A 27,770-nucleotide genomic window follows, 5' to 3' on the forward strand; every position below is an offset into this window, starting at 1 on the left:
TTTCTTGAAATCTAGAGGCAAATAAACAACTCTTCCCTTTAATCCTCTCTGTAAATCTAAAGGAGGCAATTTCCCTGTCTTAGGCTCCATGCAAACAATTGCCTGAAAAGGATGGACACATTGAATCAAAAGAGATTCATATGTATTTAAATCCATCAATTCAGAAGGAATGTCTACCAACTCCAGATTATTATAAACAGCAGGCATTCTGTTTTCATTTAATTTATTATAACAATATTTACAAATGCGCTGATCAAAACTCAAATCAAAACAATTCTCCACCAACAAATAAGTTTCAAAATTCCTCCATTCACTATTATTTTCCATTTCACTTTTTGCATATAAATCAACTAACCTAGTCTGAATCTTATAATGAGTCCGTCGACAACACACACAAGTAAAATTAGGCCTTTCACTTTATTTCAACTGAAACTTGCTAATTTCCTGGTCAAACTTTTCTGTACTTGAAATCTGTACATTGTCTTCCACATTATCTTGTATTACTGTGTCAATTTCTACACTGTCCTCTTTTTCACAAAAATAACAAATCTCAATTTCTTCACAAATCTTCTTCACATCTAATTCAGTTCCATGCAAAAGAGCACTGTTTAACTGTTTAAGCGTAAGTGCTGGACTTTTTGCAAAATACAACCTTCTCACTAATTTCCTCATTTTGTTATGATGCACTGTTAACATCCTAAAATGATGAAAAACACTCTGACATACTTTTCTAGAAAGACAAGCCAATGAATGTCCATGCAAACCTGTGTTTTCTCTCACTCTGCAAGGATCTAAGTCTTGCAATATCTTCATTTTTTTTTTAGACTTTTCTTACTATATGTACGTAAGAAATTACGAAGCACATCGATAGAATCCTGTCGCACACTACAAATACTACTACATTTCCAATTGTACACTGGACCCTTAGTACGTCTTCCTAAAACTTCATCACTTAATACCTCTTCTACATCTCTAGACACAAGTTTCTCTTTTTCAATTGGACAACCATCTTTCACCTCCTATGCTCGACCACTGGTGTCAACTACATGCACTAAATCATTCTCCTGGAAATAACTCTCCTCATTAAAAAATGGCTCACAACTTGAACTATGCATCCATTCTCCAGAAAAAAACTTTACAAAAAGTAGTTTGATTAATTACTCTTTTAAATCTACTGTTTGATTTGAAAACATCAATTGCCTTGTTAAGTGTCCTAATTCTATTGATTAGAAAAATAAATAATTTGTTCTTAACTTCTAAAGCTTGATCAACAATCTTCTCTACATTTTTCTTTTTCTTATAAAAAGCAGCTCTCTGTGTACCTTTCTTAATGTTTTTTGATAAATTTAAAACTACCCTATTGCGAAACATTCGTTTACGTATGTCCCTAAATTCATTTTTTCTTCTATTCCTATAAATATTATTGTCTCCTGCTGCAGTAGTAAGATTTTGGGGAGACCTCTCCTTTCTCTTCAAATTTCCTGTCTCTTTCTGTAAACTTACATGTATATTTACATTTTTTTTTATCTATAAATATTCAGAAGAAAGGACTTCGTTGTCTTACCAGAAGCTTTTTTCGCATTTTTTGTAGTATTTGTTGTAGGACACTGTTTTAATTGCATTGCTGTTTTTTTTTTTTCGCATTGCATCTTTCCTTTTCCTCTGGCTTGTGGGCATTTTGCCTTAATATTGAAATGTTGATTTTAATCTGTGGTAAAAAAAAAAAAAACATTATAGACCACTATTATCAAACAACAAAGCAATGACAATAAGTAAACAATATAAACACTATAATACTTATACATATAACCTTATCTCTGTTTTTTAAATGTTATTGTAAAAAAATATTTTGAGCACATGAATTGGTTTTACATTATTGACAAGGATTAGACAGTACCATTGATTTGCCCCCAAAATCGTTTTTTGAATAACATTTTAACAACACAGCGCAGGTCCTATGTACAAGCATTCAATTTCACTAGTGAAACCTCATTGTTTCACAAAATACAAATCCTCTATCTTGCAAATGTTGATAGCAAACATTATCAAAAAGCAAGACACAAACCAACAACAAAGAAACTCAGGGCCTTATTTAGGAAGGCCTTGCGCCACCTGTGCGTCATTTTTTTCCCATGTTAAAAGTGACACACCTGCGGCACAAGGCAATCATAAATAAGGCCCAAATGTAAATACCATTGATTTGCCACCAAAATCGTTTTTTGAATAACATTTTACCAACACAGCGCAGGTCCTATGTACAAGCATTCAATTTCACTAGTGAAACCTCAGTGTTTCACAAAATACAAATCCTCTATCTTGCAAATGTTGATAGCAAGCATTATCAAAAAGAAAGACACAAACCAACAGCAAAGAAACTCAGGGCCATATTTATGAAGGCCTTGCGCCACTGGTGCATCATTCTTTCCCCATGTTAAAAGTGACGCACCTGCGACACAAGGCAATCAAAAATAAGGCCCAAATGTAAATACCATTGATTTGCCCCCAAAATCGTTTTTTGAATAACATTTTACGAACACAGCGCAGGTCCTATGTACAAGCATTCAATTTCACTAGTGAAACCTCACTGTTTCACAAAATATAAATCCTCTATCTTGCAAATGTTTATAGCAACAATTATCAAAAAGCAACACACAAACCAACACCAAAGAAATTCAGGGCCTTATTTAGTTTCATCGCTAATAAATGTACTAGAGACTGGCTCATCTTAATAATCAGTACCGCCCAACGTTTAAGCAAAGAACTTCTGAAGGAAATTATTGAGTTGGAGGAAACTATATCTAAGGATACGACCCTCTTGAATAGCAAAGAGCATCTACAGAGAATTCAGGACGATTTGGCAGACTATAAAAATTACATGGTCAATCAAAAAATTAAAGGATTAACCAAAAATGTAGAGAGGTATTCACATGAGTGGGCTTTTCCGTACGTTAAGGAAGAGTACTACCAACAGACAACAGATCAGCAAAGTGTAGGTACACGGCAGAGAGGTAGAGGTGGTAGACAGCAATTCAGACGTACCCCTAACAACTGGACGTTTGACAACACCTCTAGTGAAGAGGAAGAGGAACCCCAACAGGGCAATAGGGTTAGGTTTAACCAACAGAACCGCCAGGACGAAGATTTGGGGGCCCTACTGCGCTCTTTTTTAGGGCAAGGTCAGGGAACCAATCACAACAGGGGTAGGGGGAACCCATATGGCCGAGATACCCGCCACCCCCTCTCAACACAATCCCCAAGAATTGGGAAACCGGAAACCGTTCTTGAATTTTTGGAAGGCGGGAAGGGAGTCACCCTTCCCGGCCGTATTTATTAAAATATGAAACAAAAGAAAACATTAAAATAACGGTTTCATATAATGTACAATTTCATTTCCACATTACGATGTTGGCTAACCTTAACAGATCTCTAATACAAAGGTTCTCCTAGCCGATCTAACATCCTACAAAACATTTGACTTGAAATTGTACATCCTAACGTTAAGGGCCAACGGCAAGGTCGTAACCGGTGTCAGATCCCTAAACCAGAAATACCCCCCTCACTTGTGAGAGGGGCGACCGCACCGGGACGTACCTCAAGTGCATCTACCAATTTCCCTTTGTACTTGACGGGGGCCCCAATAAACTCGACGCCATTTAACGGTCGTTCGAGGGCTCGTGTGAGGTGTCTAAAAGGTAGCGTAAACCCCCTCCCGCACCCCACACAACTTACCCATCTGCCGTCGCAGATGTCCTGGCCCCGGGAAATTCCCCAGGAGGGGCCGTAGCCCCTCCTATCCAGGAAGGGGCCTTGACCACCTTTCCTTTCCTTCCGGCGGCCTCTCCTTAGACAGGACCGCCTCCCCGTTGAGGGGCCAATTGGCCACCTCCCCCGCGCGCTCCCATCCGTAATGGGTGACGCCCCCTCATAGGGATCTTCCAATTACTGCTCACCGATCATGACCTTACCGCCACAGGCCGGATAGTTGACCGGCTATCCGGACCCCCCACAACACTCCTACCTAAAGGTCATGCTGTAAACTCCTTAACCATGCTATGAAGTCTCCTATGAGTAATTCGTTCCCCACCCGGGACAAATGAACCCCGTCCCCCAGATACATACTGTCCCCTTTAATACAACCATGCGAAACAGAATGCAGTGTACTTGAACGAAACAATCTACTCATTTTATTATTAATTTTTCTTACTGAATGATTCAGCGCAGAAACAGAAATAGCCCCCCGCCACACTTTCCGTGGGATCATATGGGACCATGCAATCGTGCACCCTGGAACTCTTCTCGCCAACCAACTTACCGTGGAAAGCATCGCCTCAAGAAGAAGTCGTCTACCAGTGGTCACCAAATCATTGCCCCCAAGATGTACTATGACTACAGACGGCGGTGACCTTGTCCGCCCTAACAAACCCTCGAAAAATGAGCGAAACTGGTCAATACAGAGCCCACCCCTTCCGTAGAAGGACACACTGTACCCGTATTCCCCAGCCACGTGAATCATGTCACCCGCTTTGAATACGTCCGCGGCACGCCTCACGTATGAGTGGCCCACGACCCACACCTCCTTTTTCACAGCCGGCAATGTCTGACCGCTGGCCCCCTGGTGTCGGGTCGACTGGACAGTCCGCCCCGCCTCGTAGGCTTGCGCAACTGAAAACCAAACAAAAACAAGAAGCGTGAGTACATCATAACAGCTTCACAACATGTGCAACCGCACATACCTCTTATAACAGTTCGAGGACCAACGCCCCACACGTTTTACTTGTTCAACGTTCAGACCCCTGGCTGTCGCTTCTGTGGCAGCCCCTATCCGAAAGGAATGGGCCCCAAAGTCGCCGGGGTTCAAGCCCGCGGCAGAAATCGACATCGCAAGCACCCGCTGAAACTGAAACCTCGTCAGTGGGGTGGCGTCAGCGTGTCTTAACAAGGTCCCCCCCCATGCTGCCACCCTCTGCGCTAAATATTCCTCTACGCACCCCACAGGGCACATGGCAGACCCAGGGATCCTCTGGATGATTACGCAGTCCCCGATCGCATCCTGATCGGATTTGGACCTGACAAACGAGACCGTCATTGTCTCCTCCCTGACCTGAATGTGTTCCCGGCACAGCCCCCCCATCGTATCCTGCTTGTTCCTTGCCACTAATTCGCTTACCCGCATAGCCCCATGGAATGCTAATGCAAATGCGGCTCGGAACAACACTGCTTCGTACTGGGATGAACATGTTACCGGTAGCACGGATAATAACAGGGCCAACCTATCCAGACCTATCGGGTGCCTATCGTCTACTCTGCGACCCTCAAGGCGTTGCCACCCACGTAGCGCTTTTTGCACAACGAAAGACGCTGTCAGGTCCTGGATCCCATGAGCCCTTGCCATGAAGGAAATGGCGGCCCGATGCCTCTGGGCCGTAGCTACTGAATTGCCTGCGTGACGTAAAGAGAGCAGGAATCTTACTACACATTCTTCCAGACCCCAAAGCTCCCTCCCGGCAATACCCAAAAAGGCCCAATAGGAACGGAACGCCCCTTCATATGCCTTCCTCGTCCGGGGTGCTAAACTCTCTCCCACGAGGTCTTGTAGTTCGGGGCACCGAGAGACCAGAGAGCTTCGGGAAAGGGTGCCGCCACCGGGTCCGCTGTGGGCAGAAAACCCCAGAAGGCCTGCATACGGAAACGAGAGAGCGCATCAGCCGCTTGGTTCATTACCCCCGGCACGTGTCGTGCCCTAAACAGTACATTCAGTTGCATGCACAGCAACACAATTTCTTTGAGCAGCCTCAGAATCAATTTGCAACGTGCTGCCTGACTATTGATACACTCAACCACGGTCATGTTATCCGACCAGAACACCACAGAGTGATCCCTAAACCCTTCTGGCCATGTTTTCAAGGCTACCAGAATAGGAAATAGTTCGAGAAAAGCAATGTTACTCGTCAACCCGCCCTCATGCCACCATGACGGCCATCTTTGAGCCGACCATTGTGTACCCAATATGGCGCCAAAACCCGCGCTCCCCGCCGAGTCTGTCCACAGCCCCAGCTCCTTGGAAGACACTGCCGGTTTATTCCAGACAATTCGACCATTGAAATCCGCCAGGAATGCAATCCAAATGCGCATGTCCTGGCGAACCTCTGCCGAGAGTCTCGTACGGTGATGTCCTTCCCTCAAGCCGACCATGGACTGTGCAATCGAGCGGGAAAAGGGGCGTGCCATCGGCATTACTCTTAGGGCAAAATTCAACTGACCAACCACCTGTTGCAATTGATGCAAGTTCACTTTCGTTGCACGAATACATGTCTCAAGGGATAACCTGAATTTTAACACTTTTTCTTTAGGTAAACGAAAACAACCCTCCACCGAGTCGAGCTCGATCCCCAGAAACTCAATCAAGGTCGAGGGACCCACCGTCTTACCTGGCGCCAATGGCACACCGAATTGATTCATTAGGACACAAAATTCATATAAGGCCTGTCCACACTCAGAATCCCCGGCTGCCCCCAGAAACAAAAAGTCATCGAGATAGTGCATTACATGTTGAAAACCTGTCTTTCTCGTGAAAACCCACTGCAGAAAACAACTGAATTTCTCGAAATAAGCACATGAAATCGAGCATCCCATTGGCATACATTTATCCATGTAAAAGCGACCCTGAAACTGAAAACCAAGGAGACGCTGATCGTCTGGGTGTACCGGGAGCAACCGGAACGCTGACTCGATGTCCGATTTGGCCATCAGCGTCCCGGGCCCCAGGCGATTCAACATGGCTACGGCCTCATCGAAAGATGCGTACCGCACCGAACATACTTCCGGGTCTAACGCGTCATTCACGGAAAGACCACGTGGGGCTGACAAATTATGTATCAGCCGAAACTCACCCGGGTCCTTCTTGGGGACCACCCCTGAAGGAGAACACACGAAATTAGGAACTGGTGGCAAATCGAATGGACCGGCGACACGACCTCGAGCCACCTCTTTCCCAATCTTTACCTGCACCACTGCCGTGTGCTGTAAGACCGACAATTGATTCTTACAGTCCGGTACCCCCTGAAAATCCCCCACTGGGATGCGGAAACCATATGAAAACCCGTTCCGTAACACCCCAGCGGAGGCATGATCTGGGTATTCGCTGAGCCAAGGAATCATCGCCATGGTATCAATCGGAGTCGGTAAAGGCGCCCCTCGGACTATATTAGACCTGTTTGGCGCCTCCCTTACCACCGTTATCACCCGTTTTGGCTCTGCACATGGACTCAGGATGGGATGGCTGCCCGCACCCCCCACATTCATGTCTAAATTTGCATGACCCCTGGGGCCTGGTACATTTGCCCCTGTTAAAATTCCAACAGATTCCCCTTTTACCTGTGTTGCCATTCGGCTTCGTGTGGAACTCGTTACCTGTACCCGTCCGAAAGGGCGTCCCAGAGTTTTGGCGGGAGGATTCCCCCCCGTTACTCCCCACTAATGGTACCTTCAACATCCCTGTACTCTCCATTTTTTGCCAAGACACAGAGTCGTAACAATCCCAGGACAACAACGGGTTGTGTTCCTTAGCTTTTCTAAACAGATTATCATAGCAGAACCACTGATTGCCCCCATATGCCACAGAATACTCCATAATACGTGACTGATAAATGGGTAACTCGGTCAACAACTCAGGTCTGCGCTCCCCCATGATGGAAGTAAAAATTCCCCATGCTCTGCCCCAAGTACCAATGGTCTCGTCCACCTTAAAGGCGGCCATTTTTGCGCGCCAAACACTCGGATGCATGAGCTCCTTTTGACTCCTTACATGCTCGATCTCGTAATGGTCGGTAAGCAATGAAAACATGTTAACATATTTATCCGCCCAAATCAATTCCTTGACTTCTAGTGGAACGTGCTGGGCAATCTTCTCCTTTCGAGAAGGTGCAGAGTCCCCCCCCGCAATCGGCAATGGCCGCTTACCTGAAGTAGACCCCCCGCTTGTCGCCGAACTTGGGCCCGCTGTACTCCCCACCGCCGGGACCTGCGGGGGAACAGGAGATGGAGTCTTCACAGCCTCCCTAGATTCCCGCAGTTGCCTCATCACTGCCCGGGCGTCGTCAGCCGTGGCGCCCTCGCTATCGTTTCCCAACCACGCTGCCAATTGCGCCGCTAACTCGGGGGGCATATCCTCCCTGTTCGCAGGGGTGACTACCACAGGGATTGGATTCCCCTCCTTTGGCGCCGGGGTTGGCTCCTCTCGTGGCGCTTCGGGAACCGGGGTCTCCCCCCCAAGCGCTCCCCTTCTGGGCCTCTTGCTCTTTCCACCGGGGATTGTTCCCTGTAAAGGCCGTTTCGGTCCTCCCTTCCCGTCCTTAGCCTCCACCTTTCTCTTCAGATCGGCTATCTCCTTCATGAGTATGCGGAGCATCTCCTCGGTACCGACCCGCTTTCCGACTTTCTTGGGCATTCTCAGACGGGATATCTATAAGACAAAAAGAGAGATTACAACGCTCAAAATTGCTCTTCGTTCCGTCTCGAGCTCACGTGCAGCGGGGAGGTGCAGCTTCAGAGCACAGGAACAAGAGGATGCTTTCTTGGCTTCTGCTCCTTTTATCCGTCTTCAGGGTGGGCGTGAACCCGCCCCCGCCTGCCTCCGAGGGCGTGGCCGGCCGCGTTGGTGTCTAGGCCAGCCCACTCTAGGGCGGGAAAAAGGCGCGCCCCGGCTATGCCGCTTCGGGCATACCAGCCGAGACCCGCCTCCCGCCCAAGATGGCTTCCCGGGGGGATCGTGGTACTCCACCATACGTTCGGGGGGACCGATTGGTCGCCCCTTTCCAGGAAGAGGCAGAGGGAGAGGCAACTTAGTACCCCAATGGCAGACCCACTCACCCAGGGTGACTCGCAGCAGGGGCCGTACACAGAGCTAGAAGAAAGCATTGTTGTGAATTTATCTGACTACGCTCTAACACCGGATGAAGAGCGAATCTTGAACAAAGGTTTAGGGTTCGTTCCTACACCCAGACACGATGCCTTTAAATGCCGCACTGAATTCCATGAAACAATGAGGAGAATTAAACTTAAAAAGTTTTTTGCCAATAGAGAAAAAGACACTGACTCGTTCAGAGGGACTACGCTCAAAAAACCTTCCACTTTTTGTCCTCCTATGGTGACTATGGGTCCGGAGGTTGCTGTCTTCGAGGAAAGGGTCTTACAGGACATAGAAAACTTTGAAAAATCCCAGGAACATTGTAGATACTCAAATATGACTAAAGATGATTGGAATGCAGTCAGATCCCTTGAACAGAATAGTCTGCTGACTATAAAATCAGCAGATAAGGGAGGCGCGGTTGTTGTACTAAATACTAAAGATTACGATGCAGAAGTGCAACGTCTATTGAGTGTACGTACCAACTACCGTCCTCTCAATAAGGACCCTGTCGAGGAGTTGTCTGGAATGATCAAAGCAATGGTGAGTAGGGCTAAGGCCAACAAATGGATCTCGGTAAAAGAAGCGGAGTTTCTAATCAATGACACCCCCAGGACTCCAGCTCTATATATCTTACCAAAGATTCACAAGCCCACTCGCCCACCCCCCCGGTAGGCCTATCGTTTCGGGGATACAATCTATCCTTGAGCCCCTTTCGCAATATGCGGATTATTTTCTGCGGGAGGCAGTGTTGAACCAACCTTCCTTTATAAAAGACACTACCGATATTTTGAACATTTTGGAGAGTGTTTCCTTCGACCCTGACGTACAATGGTTGGTAACCATCGACGTAGAATCTCTGTACACGAGTATCCCTCAGGACGCGACGCTGGTGGCAGCAACGCGCACCCTGAGGGACCTCGAGTGGTTCTATGATGTCCCACAATCATTCGTCATGGAATGCGTTGAAGTGGCTTTAACTCGTAACTACTTCATGTACAAGAACCAACTGTACTTACAGACCTCTGGGACTTCTATGGGGGCCACCATGGCCCCCAGCCTGGCATGCATATACGTCGGCCAGTTTGAGGAGCACATCGTCTATCCGGATACCAACCCTTTCCAGAGGCAGATCTGCCTCTGGAAAAGATATATAGACGATGTGCTGTGCATCTGGTCCGGCTCAGAGGAGTCGCTGCTTGAATTTTGCACTTGGTTAAATTCACAGGACCAGAGCCTTAAATTTACTTGGTCATACAGTCATACTCGGGCCACCTATCTGGACCTGGACATTGAGGCCAATGATGTCGGCACTTTGAGTACTCGGGTCCACCAAAAACTCACGGATAGGAATTCCCTATTATTGTATAACTCATACCATCCCAGGGCCCTACGTGATAATCTTCCGGTGGGCCAATTTCTTCGTTATCGGAGAAATTGTTCTGAGACCAAAACTTTTGTTGCACAGTCCATGGACCTCACGAAAAAACTAGAACAGCGTAACTATCCACGTAAGGTCGTGAATAATGCAAGAAAGAGGGCGCTCAATACCCCCAGAGACACCTTACTTGAGCATAATACCAGGGAGAGAAAAGACTGCTTACCGGTGGTTATGACTTTCGAACCTATGGCCACGAAGATCAGGCAGTCAGTTCGAAAACACTGGGGTTTGTTAAGTAATAAAGAGTTTACCATGCCCCCCCCTAGATTTGCTTTCAAAAGGTCAGGGAATCTAAAGGACAGACTTGTCCATACTCGGGACCGAGTACCTTTGAGAAGTGATACTACGACGATACCTAAGGGACATTACCCGTGTGGTACATGTTCAGTGTGCCCACTTACCAGCAAATGCAGTAGTGTTACGTTATCCACTGGAAGAGAATGGTTCCTAAACCAATTCAGCAACTGTAACACCACTAATGTGGTTTATAGGCTGACATGCAGTTGTGGTTTACAGTACATTGGACTTACCACAAGAAAAGTAAAAGTACGCATACAGGAACATCTAAGTACCATCAGGGCTGGGAAGTTGACCACCAAGTTAGTCCAACACTGTTACAAAGAGAAACACAGCTTCACATGGACAGTGCTGGAAACTGTAAAGGGAAACCCTACTAATGTCGAGTCAATCCTGATCACAAAAGAAGCGAAATGGATTTTCAGAGAGAGCAGTGATAAACAGGGCCTTAATGAATTTATAGAGTGGAACAAGGTTAAATAACTGGTCATCCACCTAGTATGCTCGTCTATCCTGATTTGGAACCCCACAGCCAATGCTGTCGGCTGTATTTAAATAGAACTGCTCTGTGGCCACCATTATTGGATATTAGCATCACCTGCGCTACACTTTATGTACATATAATGCTATATTACTGGTGTTTTACCCCAATTCCTATGTCCAGTGTATTTACAACTCTTCTGGTGTCCTTAGGCTATTCAGACACTATCACTGTTTTGGCTCCCCATAGCCATTGCAGTCAGCAGTATTATATATAACTGCTCTGTGGCTATACCAACTGCCACCATTATTTGATATTAACATCACCTGCGCTACACTCTATGTACATATTATGTTACATTACTGATGTTCTACCCCAATCCTATGTCTAGTGTGTTTTAAACTCTTCTGTTTTCCCTAGGTTATTCAGATACAGTTTCACTATGTTTTTCACCACTCTGTAATGGCTCCCATTGTGGTTATGGTTTTCCCTTTAGCCTTATGACTATTTATACAGTTGAGGGAAATTGATATATGAGGGCGAGTACTCTGTTATAAGTGAGGAGGATGACTCGATTTATCCTTCAATTTTACCATATCCCTTACGTGAGTATTTGGTGAAAGCCTCCTTATAACTTTTACTGAATCGATTCCACACACTCAGGTTTGTTGTGCCTTTCCAGTATGGCGCCCGTTTCTGTTAGTGAAGTCCTGTACACTCTGTAGCCCACATCACGTGACGGGGGCATCCGTCGATCACGTGACCGTGGTGCGCGACGCGGGATTACCTGGCTGGGATCTTTAAATGGTGTACTCCGGCTTTCGCCAGTCGTTCCTGGGATGATACAACGCCCAGTTTCCTCGTCTGTACGGTAAGGAGAGGGCTCTGGGTCACCGGCGCCGCTGCCGGCTTTAGGCATGCGCCACGGAGGTAATTTCATAGTAGCTTGTAGATCTTGGCTCATTTCACATGACTGCTCTCCGTTTGGCAAGGATGCCATTGACCCGTTTCTAAGTTTTTTAGACGGGGCGCTAAGTTTTTTAGACGGGGCGCTAGTTTATCTCATCCCACTTCCCACAGGTTATACATAGTTTGATCGGTATGACCGCCCTAGAAACAGCAAAGGGGGCGCCATACATGTATTGATACTGGGCAATAAATAATAATAAATATGTATGATGTGCAAATGTTCCACGTGTTTACCCTATACAAATAAGATAACGACTTTTAACAAAGCACAGGTAGCAGGTCACCTTTTGCACAGACATCAATGAGTGCTATCTTTCAGCCAGACAGCATTGACATGGCAGAATAGAGAGGTTTTCCATTATTCTCTGTGGATGCTCTTGTTGGGGGTTGCATATATATGTATGCATCGGGGTGACATGATTGCTCTAATGGGGTGGCAGCCCATGCATAGAATGGCATTTTCAAGAGCTGGCCATTATAGACCCTTGATACTGATTATATGCAAATACCTTACAGGTTGATGTGACAACCGACTGTCCGGTGGAGTACCCCTCCTTTTCAGCTGGTACGAGGGAGCATAGCTGAATAAGGGTAATTGTTTTTGAAAATGTAAACTAACATTGAATAGTCTTTGCTATAAGAAGCACAGACATTTGGTTGGTTTAGAATATGACCTGGTCGTGATTTTAGTTGTTTCTTCTGTTTATTTTTTCAACTCGGCAGCTTCCTGTCTAAAAGATGTTTGAAGGAGGTGCAGTAACAGAGTATTGACCCTGATGAATCTGCCATAAAGGTTTCTGGGCAGTGAAACATGTTGGTCACAGGTAGTGGTATGCAACTTTAAGCTACCCTCCTTTTTATTTCAACTTCACACACCCGATTCATAAATAAAAGTAGTACGAGTGGTGTGGTTGTTGATTTTATCGTTCACTCTGTCTTGTTTGTCCAAGGAGTCACGCTCTCAATCTCCTTGATTTGCACCCTCTATCCTTTTCCTTGTCTCACTTATTCACCAAAATTCTGGAATAGGAACGGCCGCCTATGATGAGAAAGGGGCCAAGTCTCTGGTAAACATCTGACCAGATTGCCCCGTGGGTGTTCGCCCGTGAGGTGCCTTCCTCTCCGCCACACTTTTTTTCACTTATTATTTTGGTATACGTGTGGTTCTGTGTATGGTCCTAAACCGGGCAGACATTTTTTGGGTTGCGCCGAGCTGAAAATTTATGAACCCCCCACAATTAGCGAAAACGAAAGACTAGAATGTCTGGTTCAGGACGGTAGGGCATTAGAGACAACAAACACCTTAATGCAGAAATAATACCGGGTGTTTTTACAAAATTCTACTTCCTGAGAATTTAGGTGGATCAAAGTCGCATGCCTGCTAGATAATTTCTAACACCAGTCCCGGGTTTTGGGAATCTTTTGGATTGCATTTGATGAGTGGAGGGTTTTTCCCATTAATACCCGTAATAGTCCCTCTAAGCTCCTTTTGTTAATGAACCTTATTTATAAAGGCCTTGCGCCACCGGTGCGTCATTTTTTTCCCATGTTAAAAGTGACGCACCTGCGGCACAAGGCAATCAAGAATAAGGCCCAAATGTAAATACCATTGATTTGCCCCCAAAATCGTTTTTTGAATAACATTTTACCAACACAGCGCAGGTCCTATGTACAAGCATTCAATTTCACTAGTGAAACCTCAGTGTTTCACAAAATACAAATCCTCTATCTTGCAAATGTTGATAGCAAACATTATCAAAAAGCAAGACACAAACCAACAACAAAGTAACTCAGGGCCTTATTTAGGAAGGCCTTGCGCCACCGGTGCGTCATTTTTTTCCCATGTTAAAAGTGACGCACCTGTGGCACAAGGCAATCATAAATAAGGCCCAAATGTAAACACCATTGATTTGCCACCAAAATCGTTTTTTGAATAACATTTTACCAACAGAGCGCAGGTCCTATGTATAAGCATTCAATTTCACTAGTGAAACCTCAGTGTTTCACAAAATACAAATCCTCTATCGTGCAAATGTTGATAGCAAACATTATCAAAAAGCAAGACACAAACCAACAACAAAGAAACTCAGGGCCTTATTTAGGAAGGCCTTGCGCCACCGGTGCGTCATTTTTTTCCCATGTTAAAAGTGACGCACCTGCGGCACAAGGCAATCATAAATAAGGCCCAAATGTAAATACCATTGATTTGCCACCAAAATCGTTTTTTGAATAACATTTTACCAATACAGCGCATGTCCTATGTACAAGCATTCAATTTCACTACTAAAACCTCACTGTTTCACAAAATACAAATCCTCTATCTTGCAAATGTTAATAGCAACAATTATCAAAAAGCAACACACAAACCAACACCAAAGAAATTCAGGGCCTTATTTATAAAGGCCTTGCCCCACGAGTGCGTCATTTTTTTCCCATGTTAAAAGTGACGCACCTGCGGCACAGGGCAATCAAAAATAAGGCCCAAATGTAAATACCATTGATTTGCCCCCAAAATCGTTTTTTGAATAACATTTTACCAACACACCGCAGGTCCTATGTACAAGCATTCAATTTCACTAGTGAAACCTCACTGTTTCACAAAATAAAAATACTCTATCTTGCAAATGTTGATAGCAAACATTATCAAAAAGCAAGACACAAACCAACAACAAAGAAACTCAGGGCCTTATTTAGGAAGGCCTTGCGCCACCGGTGCGTCATTTTTTCCCATGTTAAAAGTGACACACCTGCGGCACAAGCCAATCATAAATATGACCCAAATGTAAATACCATTGATTTGCCATCAAAATCTTTTTTGGAATAACATTTTACCAACACAGTGCAGATCCTATGTACAAGCATTCAATTTCACTCTTGAAACCTCACTGTTTCACAAAAGACAATTCCTCTATCTTGCATATTTTAATATCAAGCATTTCCAAAAAACATACCACAAACCAACACCAAAGAAACTCAGGGCCTTATTTTTGAAAGCCTTGCTCCACCGGTGCGTCATTTTTTTCCCATGTCAAAAGTGACGCACCTGCAGCACAAGCCAATCATAAATATGACCCAAATGTAAATACCATTGATTTGCCACCAAAATCATTTTTGGAATAACATTTTACCAACACAGCGCAGGTCCTATGTACAAGCATGCAATTTCACTAGTGAAACCTCAGTGTTTCACAAAATACAAATCCTCTATCTTGCAAATGTTGATAGCAAACATTATCAAAAAGCAAGACAAAAACCAACAACAAAGAAACTCAGGGCCTTATTTAGGAAGGCCTTGCGCCACCGGTGTGTCTTTTTTTTCCCATGTTAAAAGTGACGCACCTGCGGCACAAGCCAATCATTAATATGACCCAAATGTAAATACCATTAATTTGCCACCAAAATCGTTTTTGGAATAACATTTTACCAACACAGTGCAGATCCTAGGTACAAGCATTCAATTTCACTCCTGAAACCTCACTGTTTCACAAAAGACAATTACTCTATCTTGCATATTTTAATATCAAGCATTTCCAAAAAACATACCACAATCCAACAGCAAAAAAACTCAGGGCCTTATTTTTGAAAGCCTTGCTCCACCGGTGCGTCATTTTTTTCCCATGTCAAAAGTGACGCACCTGCAGCACAAGCCAATCATAAATATGACCCAAATGTAAATACCATTGATTTGCCACCAAAATCATTTTTGGAATAACATTTTACCAACACAGCGCAGGTCCTATGTACAAGCATGCAATTTCACTAGTGAAACCTCAGTGTTTCACAAAATACAAATCCTCTATCTTGCAAATGTTGATAGCAAACATTATCAAAAAGCAAGACAAAAACCAACAACAAAGAAACTCAGGGCCTTATTTAGGAAGGCCTTGCGCCACCGGTGTGTCTTTTTTTTCCCATGTTAAAAGTGACGCACCTGCGGCACAAGCCAATCATTAATATGACCCAAATGTAAATACCATTAATTTGCCACCAAAATCGTTTTTGGAATAACATTTTACCAACACAGTGCAGATCCTAGGTACAAGCATTCAATTTCACTCCTGAAACCTCACTGTTTCACAAAAGACAATTACTCTATCTTGCATATTTTAATATCAAGCATTTCCAAAAAACATACCACAATCCAACAGCAAAAAAACTCAGGGCCTTATTTTTGAAAGCCTTGCGCCACCGGTGTGTCATTTTTTTCCCATGTTAAAAGTGACTCACCAGCGGCACAAGCCAATCATAAATATGACCCAAATGTAAATACCATTGATTTGCCACCAAAATCGTTTTTGGAATAACATTTTACCAACACAGCGCAGGTCCTATGTACGAGCAATCAATTTTACTCCTGAAACCTCACTGTTTCACAAAAGACAATTCCTCTATCTTGCATATTTTAATATCAAGCATTTTTAAAAAACATACCACAAACCAACAGCAAAAAAACTCAGGGCCTTATTTTTGAAAGCCTTGCGCCACCGGTGCGTCATTTTTTTCCCATGTTAAAAGTGACGCACCTGCGGCACAAGCCAATCATAAATATGACCCAAATGTAAATACCATTGATTTGCCACCAAAATCGTTTTTGGAATAACATTTTACCAACACAGCGCAGGTCCTATGTACAAGCATTCAATTTCACTACTGAAACTTCACTGTTTCACAAAATACAAATCCTCTATCTTGCAAATGTTGATAGCAAGCATTATCAAAAAGCAACACACAAACCAACAGCAAAGAATCTCAAGTCCTTATTTATGAAAGCCTTGCACCACTGGTACGTCATTTTTTTCCCATGTTAAAAGTGACGCACCTGCGGCACAAGGCAATCACAATAAGGCCCAAATGTAAATACCAGATTTGCACCCAAAATTGCCCAAATGTAAATACCATTGATTTTCCCCAAAAATCGTTTTTTAAATAACATTTTACCAACACAGCGCAGGTCCTATGTACAAGCATTCAATTTCACTAGTGAAACCTCACTGTTTCACAAAATACAAATCTTCTATCTTGCAAATGTTAATAGCAAGAATTATCAAAAAGCAACACACAAACAAACAGCAAAGAAACTCAGGGTCTTATTTATGAAAGCCCTGCGCCACCAGTGCGTCATTTTTTCCCATGTTAAAAGTGACGCACCTGCGGCACAAGCCAATCAAAAATAAGGCCCAAATGTAAATACCATTGATTTGCCCCCAAAATCGTTTTTTGAATAACATTTTACCAACACAGCGCAGGTCCTATGTACAAGCATTCAATTTCACTACTGAAACCTCACTGTTTCACAAAAGACAAATCCTCTATCTTGCATATTTTAATAACAAGCATTTCCAAAAAACATGCCACAAACCAACAAGAAAAAAATCTCAATCTGCTTCCTAATTTGAGATAACGCAGGTGACATAATTCTAAAACATTCAAATATATTTCTTTACAGAGGCAGAGACTATTAATTTCTTCTCAAAAATATAAGCCATCCATTTACCCCAAAATCGTTTTTTAAATAACTTTTTACAAACACAACACAAGTCCCATGTACAAGCATTCAATTTTACTACTGAAACTTCACTATCTGATTCCAAATCTTCTCCATAGAGCAAACTTCTACCCATTCCCAACGTTTTAGGTCCTCCATCTTGTGTCTCAATTCTACAAAAACACAAAATGGCGGACTCCCGTAGCGCTTACTGGTGCGCGTACCGGGGCGCGCACCGGGAAGCGCTCCCAAAAAAAAGGTGGGAAATGAAATTACATAAAAACCACTGAACAGACTTTCACCAAATATAGAACAGGCCCTACTATATACCAGTCCCTACCATTTTCCCAAATTTGGTAAAATTCCATTGACGCATTTAGGCTGTAGCTCTGTCTAAATATCCTGAGGTAAATTACATGACAAAAACACATATGAAAGCTTTAGAATATACAACCAATTAAAATGTTACTTACATTTTTTACTTTTATGTGCTGACATTTGATTGGTTAAGTACATGAATATATATGAAAAATGAGAGAGAAACACAGCCATTTTGACTAATAGTACCTGAGGGACATTTCAAAAGAATTTTCACAGAAAACTTCAACTGCTTTTAAAAAGGTAAGTTAATATTTTTGAAGGGGAACTATGTTGTGCACTTCAAGTTAATTTGACAAAACGTTTTCAGATAGTTATATATCCTGTCCCTCTGTAAGAATTAGAGATTGAGATAGGCTTCACTGTTATAATTATGGATTGATTAAGGCTTCTCTGATATAATTATGAATTTACTTAGGCTTCATCACAGGCACTTTTTAATAGTTCTACTTCCTGCCTAAAACCATACACTGCCCAAAGATAACTTCACTGTTAAAAACTCACAAGTACCTGTCTGATCTTAAACCCAACAGTGCCCTATCTCTACTGATATATTTATTTTTTATGCAATTTACAGCAAAAAAATGGAAGGAGAAGAAAATAAAATTAATAGTTCATTTGAAATTAATATGGAAAACAATCCTAAGGAAGACAAAGATGAAATAGACTTTTTGGATCACTCTCTGGACCAAGACTTAATTAATTGTGTAGAAGAAATTGAATCATGGAATCCAAATGAGGACATACCTGATGAATTAATGTTGGAAATTCTTTTAGATTTTGAAAAATCACAGCAATAAATGTATAATTAAAAATTAAAAATTGTTTGAGACATTATTCTTTTTTATATGTAAATTATGAAATAGTACCAAAATAGATATAATATAAAGTGAGACTTAAAATATACTGTGCAACTTTTTTATGTTACATAGTAATTTTGCTCATAGTTACTTCCATTCTCCCACTATATTATCTCCAATATGTATTTAACATCTCTTTATCATCTCCTGCCTCCATGTTGTTTCTGCTTTCCTGACAAACTATGGTATGAATTCCATATACCACAATAACTTCTGTAACAACATGCAAGATATCAACAAAGGAGACGGTGTATATACAATTTTAGACTCTGCATTGGTACCTACATGTTGGTACTGAATAATAAAAAAAAAACAACAAAAAGAATAATTAATAAACATACAGTTTTTGAAAAGTCTATCATTCTTTTTTCCTCATGGTACACTCCCGGGTGCGCTCTCCGCGAAAATCGAAAAAAAAATAAAAACAATTTTGACCCAGCGGGGCCCTTTTATGGCCCCCACATCAAACTTAGGGGGTCAGGGGGGTCTACCTTGCCCCCTTATGGTCAATTCTCCCCTTTGTTTTTGCCATCTCATGTGTCTCGATTTCACCGAGAGACAAGATGGCGGCCACTCCGGACTGTTTCGAATGTTTACAGACACCCGAGAGCCAATCAGCTTTTCACATGCAAGTCGCGTGGCGCGCCCGGTACGTGCCTGGGTGCGCGTACCGGGGCGCTGCCATAGATATATATATTTTTTTCAACCTAAATTACTCAAAATCCACTGGAGCACATATCTTGAGACATAGCAAAGGCACATCGGGCTACCAGTCCCTACAATTTTGCCAAGTTTGGTGGAAATCCATTCAGCCGTTCGGGCTAAAAGTGAAACCGACCGCCCTATTGAAATTAACATGGGGAAAACATGTTTTGGGACCCCCTTTTATCTCGGCCCCCACTTGACAAATCCCCCCAAACTTTCAGGGAAGGAGCGGAGCGGAGCGGGCCATTTCTTTGGAGAAATTCGCGAAGATTCGTCCACCGGCGCCAAAGTTATTCCAATAGAATGTTGCGGATTTCCTATGGAAAGTAGATCCTAACTATAACTACCTACTGGCGACGGCCAGTAGGTAATATATATATATATATGTATGTATGTAGATTCGCCACATCCGCTGGAGCAGCCGCCTCAGCTCTCGATTTAAATGACGAAAGAACAGACCCAGATTTTGTGCTTAATTGAGGTGTTTATTCTTCTCCAGCAAGCCTGCCGCCGCCATTACGCGTTTCGCCTCTTACAAAGCTTGATCACATGGCCGCAACACTTCCCATCCATAAGAACGGGAACCGACACATGCTAGTTGGCTCAGGTTATTTTATTTAAATGACAGGGCTCAGTTCATAAAGTTGCGAAACGCAGGGGCAGACGTGTTTCAGCCTTGCGGCTTCTTAAGTGCCCGTTTCACTGCCAAATATCGAAACTGCTGTGGGGGCTCCCGATTTTGAAAGTCTTTTGGAGTCTCTCCTAATTGGTGTTGCTCTTCGCCCCACCCCCTCAGCGTTCCTCCTCTCCACTCCCAAATCCAGGTCGGAGTTTAGTCGTCTCCCAAACAGACTACAGACATAGTATTCCGTTTCGTCTTACATCCAGTGATGCCCAAACACAGTTTGGTTTCGGATGGCCTTTAACTCCGAAGTTTCCAGGGGTGGGGGACCGATGAACTTTCATTCCCCGAGCCTGCTACAAACAACGGACCAATGTTGCCCGCCGTGTGCTTCCTCCCCATCGCAGTCAGCATCCCAGGTGAACACTTCTGACCGCTTTGAGGGGGCGCCACGCTGTCTCTGCTAGAAACTCCTTTTTCGAGCTGCCACTCTCTTTGCAAGTTTGACGCGGTGCTCCTGATCGGAAGGCGTGCCGGTAAGACGGTACTTGCTAACCGTCTACTATCTCCACACCACTTCCCATCCATAAGAACGGGAACAGACACATGCTAGTTGGCTCAGGTTATTTTATTTAAATGACAGGGCTCAGTTCATAAAGTTGCAAACGCAGGGGCAGACGCGTTTCAGCCTTGCGGCTTCTTCAGTGCCCGTTTCGCTGCCAAATATCGAACATGCTGTGGGGGCTCCCGATTTTTAAAGTCTTTCGGAGTCTCTCCTAATTGGTGTTGCTCTTCGCCCCACCCCTCAGCGTTCCTCCTCTCCACTCCCAAATCCAGGTTGGAGTTTAGTCGCCTCCCAAACAGACTACGGACATAGTATTCTGTTTCGTCTTACATCCAGTGATGCCCAAACACAGTTCGGTTTTGGATGGCCTTTAACTCTGAAGTTTCCTGGGGTGGGGGACCGAAGAACTTTCATTCCCCGAGCCTGCTACAAACAACGGACCAATGTTGCCCGCCGTGTGCTTCCTCCCCATCGCAGTCAGCATCCCAGGTGAACACTTCTGACCGCTTTGAGGGGGTGCCGCGTTGTCTCTGCTAGAAACTCCTTTTTAGAGCTGCCACTCTCTTTGCAAGTTTGACGCGGTGCTCCTGATCGGAAGGCGTGCCGGTAAGACGGTACTTGCTAACCGTCTACTATCTCCACACCACTTCCCATCCATAAGAACGGGAACCGACACATGCTAGTTGGCTCAGGTTATTTTATTTAAATGACAGGGCTCAGTTCATAAAGTTGCGAAACGCAGGGGCAGACGCGTTTCAGCCTTGCGGCTTCTTCAGTGCCCGTTTCGCTGCCAAATATCGAACATGCTGTGGGGGCTCCCGATTTTTAAAGTCTTTTTGAGTCTCTCCTAATTGGTGTTGCTCTTGGCCCCACCCCCTCAGCGTTCCTCCTCTCCACTCCCAAATCCAGGTCGGAGTTTAGTCGCCTCCCAAACAGACTACGGACATAGTATTCCGTTTCGTCTTACATCCAGTAATGCCCAAGCACAGTTCGGTTTCGGATGGCCTTTAACTCCAAAGTTTCCAGGGGTGGGGGACCGATGAACTTTCATTCCCCGAGCCTGCTACAAATATATATATTTATTTTGTATTTATTTTTTCCACTGACAAAACCATAGGTTTCAGGGGTGTTATAGTTAGCTGGACATTTCACTCATACAAACAAAACCATTGAAATTCCTCCGTTATAGTTAGTTCTTCTAATTATAACTTGCACGCCCGCAATGCACTGCTGATGATGTCACATATTACATCACTGATGACATCATCAAGTGAATGTGGTTTAGTTTGAAATTTAAATATGTATTATATATATACCAATTTGTATTGAAGATTGGGTAGATATATAACTGTCTAGATGGAAGATGTACTAGGTGTCTGACTGTCTGTTTAAGTGAGTAATTAAAAGTGTCTCACTTAATACATGGATTAGTCACTAAACTATGTGAATGTGTGCATCACTGTCTCTGTTGTTGTATAACATGCTGCATCAGTTGGTCACTAACTACATGATTGGGTATATTAGTAATTGATTAGTTAGGTGAGTATTTGTATCAGACACTGCGTTTGTATATGTGGTTGGATGGGTTGTGTGTAACTCTATGCATAGATGTGTGAATGGTTGATTGACTAAATGTACAGGTTTAAGAGTGCAAGTGGATACACTTGTTTGGGTGTCTGAGTGTCTTTATTTGTGTGTTGGTGACCGAATATATGTTTTAGTTGTACATCTTCAACAAAGTAAAAAAATAAAAAGCATTGTATGTGAGACTTGGTGTATATAAATAAGTATGTGTAAGAGTCATTGATTGTGAGAGTAACTATATGAATGAGTGTATAATTGTAATGGGGATTTTTTAACATATTACCTATGAGTTACTATGTGTTTGAATACATGAGGTGTTGTGTGTATAATTGTGTAAGTGAGTAAACGTAAGTGTGATTAATTTTTTTCATGAGTGAGTAGGATGACTGCATAACCTAACAATAAGATGACTGCTGATGTGTAAATGTCTATATCTGTGTATAAGTGCATTTCATAGTGTTCTATTAATTAGTGACTGCATGTATAAATGATTCTCTTGTTGAATGGGTAGTTGTGTGTGTAAACTATTGGTGTGTCAATGGTTTCAAATATGGTACTCTGTATTTTACAGTGAGTGATAAAAGGTTTTACTAGTATATGACGAGGTGTATCAGATTATCACTTGGATGATGTCATCAGTGATGTCATCAGTGATGTCATTTGAGATGTCATCAGTGATTTCATCAGTGATGTCACTGACCAGGTAATGAATGATGTGATATGTGACATCATCAGCAGTGCATTGCGGCGCGCACAAGTTATATTTAGCAGAACTAACTATAACTGAGGAATTTCAATGGATTTGTAAGAGTGAAATGTCCAGCTAACTATAACACCCCTGAAACCTATGTTTTTTTCAGTGAATTTCTAAGGTTTTTTAAATGATAATTCCTAACTATAACCTGCCTGAAACCTATGGTTTTTTCATTGAATTTCAAAGTTTTTTAAATGACAATTCCTAATTATAATGTTGACCACTTCCCCATATTTTCAACAAGAAACCAAATCTGCAATGCTACCTAAAACAACAAGCAATAGTTTCACTTACCACTAACAAATTGACATCAACATTTAACTAGTGTAAGGACGTGGACTATGAACTGCGTGAATTACATTCAAATCATACCCATATTTAAAGAGCAATAAGTGATAGAGATACTAATTATACACTTCCGATGCCCAATAAAATACCTAGCGTCACCACCACTACAACCACCCCTCCTCACCCCTCTCCCTCTACTACCTCAGAGGCAGCGCAAAACAGGACAATGGACCTTCCCAAGATAATATATCCCCTCAACAGCACACTAGCTTAATGTTCAGAGATGTGGTAACTTTTATTCGAACCACGTCCACATCCCCCCCTCTCACCTGTCTTCTCATTTATCGGCCTCCCCAGTCGCCTCTACGATTTCTCCCTGATTTCCAGGAGGTGCTAGCCACCCTCTCGGTTAATAACTCTTCTGTGTTATTACTGGGTGATTTTAATTTTTGGCCCTCCGACCCAGCAGAGTGCTCATCTTCAAGAGAGTTTTCAGACACACTTTTATCTCTTAATTTTGTTTCTCACGTATCTTCCCCAACTCATGTCAAGGGGCATATCTTGGACCAGATTTGGTCCTTGAACTGCCCTGTCGACTCCCTTTTTATTTCTCCCTGCACTTGGTCTGATCATCACTTCATTTCTTTTGTTCTTCCTATGAGTTCTGCAGCTAGGGCCCCCCTTCCCAAAAATGTCTGGGTCCGCTCGTGGAGTAGAGTTGACCCGGCGAACTTATCAGCCCTTTTAAGTGCTTCCTACCCCGTCTTACACGGTCTTTCCACCTCAGCTCAGGTTAACATCATTGAACAATGGCTCTCCTCAGCCAGTGAGTCCATTGCTCCCTTGAAACGTCTGACCTCCAAGCGGGAGAAAGATGCCAACTTGTGGTTTACCGATGACCTGAAAACCATCAAATTATCGGTACGCCGTGCTGAGAGGGCCTGGAGGAGAAACTATTGTCCCATCTTAAGAGCTGATTTTACCACTCTATTAGCTCAATATAAGAATGCCATCTTGGCCGCTAAAACGGCCTATTTCTCCTCCAAGATCCTCACAGCCGAGAACCAATCAAGGGAAATTTTCTCGATTGTTCAGAACCTAGCCTTTTCAGATCGTACCTCTCTTAAGCCCTCTACTTCCCTTGCCCTTTGTCACTCTCTGAATAGCTTTTTTATCGATAAAATTGCTGCCATTAAAGCTAATATCCCTGCACCTTCCCCGTCTTTTGTTGATCCTCAGTGCCCTCCTTCCCAAGGACAATTAAACTCTCTCTCCCTTCTGACCAAGGAATCCTTCACATCTTTAATCCCCCTTGTAAAATCTGGCTCTCCCCTTGACACCTGTCCCGCTCACATACTTCGTCACATTTACACCTCTTGCCCTGATCCTCCCCTTCACTTGCTAAACAGCTCACTCTCTCAGGGGGATGTCCCTAACCCCTTGAAATCAGCTATCATTTTACCCATTTTAAAAAAACCTGGCGCAGACCCCTCGATCCCAGCCAACTTTCGCCCCATTTCTCTCCTACCATTTTTGGCTAAGGTGCTCGAGCGCCATGTCACCAGGTCTCTGAGCACCTTTGTGGAAGAGAATGGGGTATTGGCTTCCCGTCAGGCTGGTTTTCGCCCCGCACACTCTACGGAGTCCGTAGTCCTTTCGGTCCTTGACAACCTCAGGGAGGGGAGGGACACCAATCAATTCCAGGCTCTGGTCCTCCTCGATCTCTCTGCCGCCTTTGACACGGTGGATCATACCATCTTACTTTCCCGTGTCGCGGCGGCGGGGATCGGGGGTACGGCCCTGGTCTGGTTGTCCTCCTTCCTGAGGGACCGCACCCAGGCAGTTCGCCTGGGTGACTTCACTGCGGACTTTCGGAAGGTTCCGTACGGGGTCCCCCAAGGCTCCTCCCTTTCACCTCTTCTGTTTAATCTTTACATTTCTCCCCTCATCTTTTCTTTAGAACAAATGGAGGTCGCCGTATATAACTATGCGGATGACCTCCAACTTGTCTTCAATCTGTCCTCCTCTTCTGCCTCTATCTCTAATTTTCAGTCCACTATGATTTTCATCAGGGACTGGATGGATTTCAACCACCTGAAACTCAACCCTGATAAGACCGAGTTGGTGTTGACGGGTGGTTGTTCCAGTCCCTGGTCTTCACTTTTTTGGCCCCCTTCCCTTGGTCCCTCTCCGGTCCCCTCTACTTCGGTCAAAACCCTTGGTATTAAACTCAACTCTCACCTTACCCTTCACTCCCAGGTTAGTTCTGTGGTTTCTTCCTCTTTTCTTTCTCTTCGTACCATCCGCAAGGTCTCTCGATTTTTCACCTTTGAGGCCTTGAAACTGATCGTCCTTGTGATGGTCATCTCCCGCCTGGATTATGGCAACGCCCTATATGCAGGTATACCTGCATATAGTCTCAGGTGGTTGCAGATGATCCAAAACCAGGCGGCTCGGCTGGTCTTTAACCTTCCTAAATCCTCACATGTCACCCCCCTTCTGAAACTTTTACATTGGCTCCCGGTTCGGGAACGTATCCAATTCAAGCTTGCATCTATCACTTACCAGGCTCGATTGGGCACGGCCCCTGCATTCATTTCTTCGGAGATTATCCCCTACTTGCCAACTTGGGAGCTCCGATCTTCTTCCCAATCCCTCCTGACAGTTCCCCGGTTTCGCCGGAAAAAGTGGGGGGGCTCAAAATTTGTGACCCTTGCCCCAACCCTCTGGAACTCATTACCCCTAGATCTCAGATCCCTAACCCCATACTCCCAGTTTCGAAAGAAACTTAAAACTTATTTCTTCAGCAAAACCTTCATTTAGTCCTTTGTCACCAGACCTCCTTTCCTTGTCTATTGTGGAGATCTGCCAGTTACAGCGCCATGAAACCGCTGGTGTAAGAGCGCTATATAAGAATTTTTAAACTCAAACTATGTATGAGGGAAGGAACTCGCACATCAACAATAAGTTACACAATGCCAGGACTATCGGTAAAATGCTATACACAACTCACTATAGAAACTAAAAACTTTTCCATGTGTAGATATACCAGTGATACATGTGTACTGCATAGTGGACGCAACCATACTATCTCAGACTCTGGGGAATATCTCGGTCATGTTGCTGTCTTGTCTCCCCCCCTTGAATCAGTAGTGGAGTGGGCTGATCCAACGTATGCAACTCCGGCATAAGAGTACAAATAATTAGCCTACGCCTTGGGCGTGGTTCACTTCTGCAAAGAGAAAAGACCCTGCCACAGTCAAGGTCCTCACCCTGCCACGTGGCTGCCGCCATGACCACATGCCTCCTCGATACTGGCCAATCTACACTGCGGACAGCAGGGTTCACAACTTGAATTCAGCTTTGGATCTACACTACGCAGAGCATTGAAGTTATCCTTCATTTATGTAAGGAAGACAATTCTACTCTATGTCCTCAGACTTTGTTAAAATAAGTGATAACAATTCTTCGTCAGTATCGTCAGTATCTGTGGTGACTCCTGCCTTCGATCTACAGAGCGGTCAGTAGAGTTCACAACTTGATACCAGTAGCGCTTAAGCACTACAGACAACATTGAATTAAGTCTCGATTTATTTAAAGCAAAGACCATTGTACTATGTCCTCAGATTTTTTTAAAGTATGAACAGTAGGAAATTCAGCCTTAATTTATTCAATGCAGCGACAATTCTACTATATGTCTTCAGATTTTGTTTAAATAAGTGACAAAAAGCATTCCTCCATGTCTGTGTCAACTACTGCCTTCGATCTACACTGCGGACAGCAGGGTTCACAACTTCAATTCAGCTTCCCATCTACACTATTGACAGCATTCAAGTTAGCCTTCATTTATGTAAGGCAGAGACAATTTTGTTAAATGATGCGACAAAAAACATTCCTCAATATATGTACTGAGTACTGATTTCAAATGTACACTGCGTTTACTACTTGATACCAGTTCATCAGTTTTGTATGCAAAAGTCAATGTATAGAGTACATTACAGATAATGCAGTGCTGCCTAAGATCTACACTGCGAACAGAAGGGTTCACAACTTCAATTTAGCTTTCCATCTACACTACGGACCGCATTTAAGTTTTCCTTGATTGATGTAATACAGAGACAATTTTGTTAAAGGATGCCACAAAAAACATTGCTCAATAGCTATACTAACTACTGCCTTCAAATGTACACTGCGATCAACAGAGTTTACCACTTGATACCTGTGGCGCATCAGCACTACATACAATATTAAATTCATTCTCGATTTATTTAAGGCAGAGACAATTGTACTGTGTCCTCAGATTTTGTTAACTGTGACAAAAAAGCATTCATCGATGTTTGTGTCGAGTACTGCCTTTGATCTACACTGCAGACAGCAGGGTTCACAACTTGAATTCAACTTTGCATCTACAATACGGACAGTAGGGAATTCACCTT

Source organism: Lissotriton vulgaris, chromosome 11, assembly GCF_964263255.1.
Source record: "Lissotriton vulgaris chromosome 11, aLisVul1.2, whole genome shotgun sequence".
Taxonomy (NCBI): Eukaryota; Metazoa; Chordata; class Amphibia; order Caudata; family Salamandridae; genus Lissotriton; species Lissotriton vulgaris.